Source organism: Dama dama, chromosome 11 (genome assembly GCF_033118175.1).
Source record: "Dama dama isolate Ldn47 chromosome 11, ASM3311817v1, whole genome shotgun sequence".
Taxonomy (NCBI): Eukaryota; Metazoa; Chordata; class Mammalia; order Artiodactyla; family Cervidae; genus Dama; species Dama dama.
Window position 1 is genome coordinate 97153475 of NC_083691.1, and position 5007 is coordinate 97158481.

Genomic DNA, 5007 nt, shown 5'->3' on the forward strand with positions numbered 1-5007 from the left:
CGTGGGCTGTGGTTCCCAGGGAGGTGCCGCGTGGACTGCGTCCCGAGGGCTGGTGACAGGGCAGGGCATGTGCCCGCCCACAGCGCTGACAAAGGGGCAGCCCACAAGATGGCCTGTCACCTGCACCATTTTTCTGTCAAGTTTTAGCAAAGTCTTGTTGAAATCATCTCACGCCTGATGCACAGAATGATTGTTGTTTAGTTGCTAAGGCATGTCTGACTCTTTTGCAACCCCGTGTACCAGCCTGCCAGGTTCCTCTGTCCATGGGATTTCTCAGGCAAGAATACTGGAGTGGGTTGCCATTTCCTTCTCCAAGGGATCTTCCCGATCCAGGGCAAATTCTTTACTACTGAACCACCAGGGAATCAGACATAACCTGGGAACAACCTCAAAAAACTCCCAGAGCTGTTCCCCATGTTAGAAGTCAAAGCACAGTTATGTAAGTTTTTGAGACAGCAGGCTGCACGTTAAATGACATATTATTGACAGTTTACACAATCCAGATCTTCAGGTACAAAGTGTTGGATCATCGTGACCCCTGGCAAGATGAAGAAGGAATGTTATCTTTTTAAGGATAACCTTCTTGATGAAGCTGGGAGAAAGTTGCTCTTCATGGCTGAGCAGGTATTTTTGCAAATGGGGAGGTGTGGTCAATGCCCAGTGCAGATACACAGTGCACAGTGGAGGAGAGAGATGATGGCAGAGAAGATACTTCATGTTTAAATTTTTCTTGTCTTGCCATAAAATACGTATTTCACATGACATTTTCCAAGCCCCTTGGACATGCCAAGCCCTGCCCCAGGGTTGTGGGATTCCAGAGCTAAGCAGAACCCTCTCCTCACAGGAGAGGAGAGGCTGGGAAGGGGTGGCTAGTACACAGGAGGAATAATATGTTTGTTTCCTTGCCTTCAAGCCAGTCTCCCTGTCTGGTTAATAGCAGTTATCTTGAAACTGTCTAAACCAAGACTTGGACAACAACATCATACTCATAATCTGTGCTGTCCTCAAGGCCGAGTCGGTTTACCTGTTAAATCACCATGGGCATTTGCACAGAGCCGCCTTCAGTCTTATACCCTATCACTTGGAATCTATAAACTCAATTTTTATGACACAGCAAGAAAATTCTGGACTTTTCATTTGTGCTTGCCACTTTCAACTAGCCAGTCCTCCCTCTCCACCTCTCTCTGCTTGGAAAATATAGAGAGGAATAGTTAGTACACATTCCCATTTTGTCCCTTTCCCTCCACTTTCCCCAACAGTCTCTCTCTCCTCTGTGTCACTCATGTTGTCACAGGTGACTTCACTGAATACCCCACTGCAGCATTGCATGAGTCTCAATCTTTCCAGCCTACCATACCTATATTTTTAGCCACCCAGCTCCTAAACACTGAATATGAAATATGAAAACCACATAGTTTAGGTTTCTGTAACTGCAGCCCCATATTAGTTCAGCCTAAAAGTGAAAGGGTTTCCCAGGTAACTCGGTGGTAAAGAATCCACTTGCCAATGCAGGAGACTCAGGAGATATGGGTTCGATCCCTGGGTCCAGAAGATACCCACGTCGAGAAGATCCCCTGGAGGAGGGCATGGCAACCCACTCCAGTATTCTAGCCTGGAGAATCCCATGGACAGAGGAGCCTGGTGGGTACAGTCTATAGGGTTGCAAAGAGTCGGACAGAACTGAAGCAACTTAGCACAAAACAACTGCAGCCCCAATAGCAGGATGACTGTTTCTTTGTTAACTAGGGTAACATCAGCTGTCCTAACAAAAACCAAAGTTCAGCATCTAATGACAATAAAGTGATTATTTCTTGCACGCACAATAACCCAATGGTCTGTTCCCTCATGAGCAGGGAGTTTTCTTTCTTGTGATTCCATTATGCCCAAAGGTCACATGGTCCTCGGCTTCCAGGAGAAGAGTAGGAGGGAGGAGGACCACTGGGGGCATCATCATGAACCAGTCATGGAACTGGACATGTGTCTTTCACAGCATCCAAGCAATTTCACTGGAACTGGGAAATGCAATTCCTAGTTTGATAGACATTTCCTGGTGACAACTCCACAAGTTTGCAGTGAATGTTGATAAATTGATAATAATCCTTATGGAAGGATAGTGCTTTACTGTCTAATTTAAATAATGACATGAAATAGGCCTAAGGGGCTTATAATACATCATATCATAAAGGGAGAAATGATTTCACAGGGATTAACTTGCTCTAGGTAATACAGCTGGACTTCTGGTTTCAGGTCCAGTGTGTGAAAAGCCTGGAAGTTGTCATTCCTGTTGTTAACAAAAACGCTGAAAAAACTGAAAACCAACACCTTACACTCATCGGAGAATTGAGAAATGGGTGAACACAATCTCAGCAGAGGTCAGCTTACCTGTAGCAGAGCCCCCAGAGCCATGAACCAGTGAAAGTGAAGTCGCTCAGTTGTCTGACTCTCTGTGACCCTATGGACTAGCCCGCCAGGCTCCTCCGTCCATGGGATTTTCCAGGCAGGAATACTGGGGTGGGTTGCCATTTTCTTCAGGGGATCTTCCCGATCCAAGGATTGAACTCAGGTCTCCCGCATTGTGGGCAGACTCTTTACCCTCTGAGACACAAGGGAACCCTTTAAGTTCTAGAGGGTGTTCTGGGCATATTTCAAAAATGCCCTACATGAACCAGTAGGATCACTTATACAGTAATTCTGACAAATTGCTGGACGTTGACTGTGAGCTACCAGGCATTGTTACCATGAAGAGTCAAGAAAAATCTCCTGGCTCTCCAGGTAGATGCAAAAGCTAACCATTTTGAAATATGCCCAGAATATCCTCCATAACATGGGCTACTCTCTACAGAGAAAGATTTTACCAGATCCATGGGAGACAGGCATTTACCCCCTCAAGCCTTTCTGTCTCACCTCAAGGGTGAAAAAACAGGTCACAGCCCAGAGACACAGGCCCACTGAGAAACAGATTTAATCACACGATTATAGAATGCTGCCGCCCCCCCCCCCCCCCCCACCTAGCCACCACATCACCAGAAATCACATATAATAGCAGTGAGTTAAGCTGGAAGAGCTGCGAAGTGCAGGCTCCGTGTGAGGGGGCGTCACTAGGGAAGCCCAGAGACAACACAGTGGGCAGCAGCAAGGACACTGGAGGAGGCGGGAGCGTCTCCAGCTAAGTAGTTAAAGGCAGCCATCCTCCCATTAAAAACAAAATTTCTAAAGGGGAAAACGTGGTCAAGATACACTAATTAAAAGACGGGCACTTTAAAAGACAAACCTTAAACAGCCCAGCCCCTTGACAGCTAACATCATAACACAAAAGGCCTTTACTGCAGCTTCTATTACCTGATATGTCTGGTTTTTAACAACAAAAAAAATTTCAAGACATGCTAAAAGATAAGGAAAAAACAATATGAAGCACATCAGAACCAGACTCAGGTATGACACAAATGTTGGAATTATCAGGCAGAGAATTTAATATAACTGATTAATATGTGGAGAACTCTAAAGGAAAAAGTAGACATCATGTAGAACAGATGAGCAGTAAAAGCAGAGAGATGGAAACTAAGAAAAATCAAAAGGAAATGCTGGAAATCCAGTGTGACAGAGATTCAAGAAGGAGGGGACATACATATACTTAAGGCTAATTCACATTGCTGTATCGCAGAAACCAACACGGTGTTGTAAAGCTATTATCCTGCAATTAAAAATAAAAATTTCTAGAAAGGAAAAAAATGTGAATGGTCAAAATATGCTTATTAAAAGACAGAGTGGATAAAAAAAACAGCCCCAGGTACATGTTGTGTGCAGTAAACCCACTCTAAGTACAAAGATCATACAACTAATGAGGATCTAGTGACCCCTCATTCTTCACCTTCAATCTGCGTGTCCTCTTCCCACAGCACATGCCGTCGGTGAATTACTTACAGAGCCAAGTTCAGTTGCTAGGAAAAACAGAGCCTCCACACACCGCCAACATTTATGTCAAAGGGGATAAATGAGGCCCGCTTCTCCTGCAGGTCCTTGAGGGCTTGCTGTGACGTTCAACAGAATATTGGACTAAATAAAACTAACTCCTCCCCATGCAAGGAAGCCTCAGGTCAGTGATCTATTATAGGAAAGAATGTTTTAAATGGATTTGTATCCTCATATGTCCTACTCTCTTTCACCTCCTACTACGCACGCCCCTCTCCCCCAACCCCCCCACTCCCAACCCCAAGATCGTGTGACCCTCATGAGCAGGAAGTGTTTGCATTTACCCACAGATCCTGAGCCTGCACAGATAGTGGACGTTGCCCGACCTGGCCGGGTCACTCTGAGCGTGGCGTTTCTCTGTGGGGATGCTCGCTTACCCCTGTGGCTGCCCATCTGTTGTACACCCCGCACCACTGAAGCAGCAGGGAACCTCTTCCCCAGCTCCCAGCATTTGGTGGGCCGCCAGTCATGAACTAAGCTGCTTTTCTCCTTGTCACCTTTTCTCCTTGCTGCCCTCCATATCCCATGGCGAGGACGGTGAGAATATCCATTTTACATTAGGACATCAAAAGTGCACAGGTTAAGGGGGCCCTTGGCCCTTGGGTCATTCTAAGCCTTCTGGTCATCTGTTTCTCTGCCAGCTTTGTTCCCCATCTTCCTCCAGGGGGCGCTGTCTCTTCTAGCACCCGCTAAAGCCGGGTTCCCTTGGTGTACACAGGAAAGCTCACTGAGGTAGGCTTAGAAGCTACAGTAAGGATGGTTACAAAACACCACTCCTCTGAAGTTAGGTCCAGGACGTACATGGTCAGATTTTTCTCTGCAGAAGAGCAGGTAAAAGATAGGAAATCAAACGAAGTCTACAGAGAGAGTGCCAAAAGTCTCTGAGCCGTGGAAATGGAAATTTTGTCTATTTTATTAAGTCGTAAGCTCTAAAACAGAAAGCTTCCATTCCAGAAGATAATTCTTAGTAAAAGACTGGGACTTCTTGCTTTGGTCTTTGTGTGTATGTGTTTAGTCCCTCAGTCGTGTCTGACCCTT